Source organism: Pteropus vampyrus, unplaced genomic scaffold (genome assembly GCF_000151845.1).
Source record: "Pteropus vampyrus isolate Shadow unplaced genomic scaffold, Pvam_2.0 Scaffold250, whole genome shotgun sequence".
NCBI lineage: Eukaryota > Metazoa > Chordata > Mammalia > Chiroptera > Pteropodidae > Pteropus > Pteropus vampyrus.
This window is the reverse complement of record NW_011889031.1, coordinates 1,136,199-1,137,586: the sequence shown is the minus strand read 5'-3', so window position 1 is coordinate 1,137,586 and position 1,388 is coordinate 1,136,199. Positions and strand designations below refer to the sequence as shown.

Here is a 1,388-nt window from a genome sequence, read left to right as displayed (position 1 = left end):
TGAACCTCCGGATGTGGGCTCCTCGGACCCCCTGAGCATGGTGTGGCCTTCCCGGGGCCGAAGCCCCAGCTACACTTCCTGAAGCCACAGGCTGTCGATTATAGGGTCGCCTCTCTATTTATTGGGTTATTTATCTTATTTATTTTTTTTTGTTTTTCTTACCTAGATAATAAAGAGTCTGAGGGGAGGATGAGAGTGAGCACTCTGTGTGTCTGAGGGAGGAGGTGGGATCTGCCTCCCTGCCTCCCAGTGACCCCGAAGCACCCCCCGTCTCCATTGCCGTAAGGCTGTAGAAAGGTCTCAGCTTCTGCTGGTCCTGTTTTCTGCTCTGATAAGGTGTCCCCAGGGACTCTGAACTATCCCTGCCCTTTGACAGGACAAGACTTATCCCCACCCACTCCACCCCGAACCTCGAACCTCGAACCTCGTGTGTTGTGGAACTCTCTCTCAATTATCTCGATAATGGGGCGTTCTTTTTAATCATGCTGCAGGCCCACAGGCTCATGGGAGATGTAGTTTTCCGGGTACATTTAGCTCTAGGAATGGGAAGACATCTCGGTCCTCGGGGCTGGGCAAGGACTCTTGGATCGGGGTGGGGGTAGTTATTGGTGCTAGGATGGCACTCCTGGGTTCTGAGGGGTCAGAGGGCTGGACATCTGGACACGTGGGTCCCAGGAGGACAGGGAAGTGGAAACTTGGACACCCTGGGCTGGGAGCCCAGATTTCTGAGCTGGAGATTGGAAGCCTCTGGTCTCGGGAAGAGAATGCGAAGATCTGGACACTTCCATCCAGGTGCTCGTGGACTTTAGAGTGTAACAATGGTCAAGCGCACTCTTTCACAGGAGGGGAGCTTTGTCCAACCACGAAAAGGAAAGGGTAATAAAGTCACACGACAGAAGCGCTGATCATCGATGCGACGTACAATGTAGCAGATTAACGGTCTAAACCTGAAGGTTACGCAATGCTGTAGGTCAAACGTGTTTCAACAATGATTTTTTCAAGTAGGCAGTTTTGTCCTTCCCAAAGAGATGCTATTGAGTAATTCTGAGATCTCTGAGGACTCTGAGTGTTCCAGCACCTTCTAACTGCCCATAGCACCCATAGCAGCCTACTCTCACCTAGAGCCTGCGATCTCTCTCTCTCTCTCTCTCTCTCTCTCTCACACACACACACACGCACGCACGCACGCACGCACGCGCACACACGATTTGACCGCTGCTGTTCTGAGTCTCTCACCAAGTCCTGGGCTGTGAGGACGACCTCTCCGCCTGGGGCTTGGAGAACTCCACCCTTCACTGTACTTTCTCCTGCTTCCTTTTCTTCCTGTACTGGTACCTGTTTGGCCCCGCCCAGCGTATTTTGGGGATCGTGGTGCTTCATCGTCAGCC

At 52.7% G+C, this 1,388-nt stretch overlaps 1 protein-coding gene across 1 annotated transcript in view; it reads left to right on the top strand.

Annotated features, from left to right (window-relative positions):
• Positions 1 to 1,388, top strand: part of FGF21 (fibroblast growth factor 21) — a 5,228-nt gene that overhangs the window by 2,877 nt on the left and 963 nt on the right. The gene's annotated exons all lie outside the window — the stretch shown is intronic.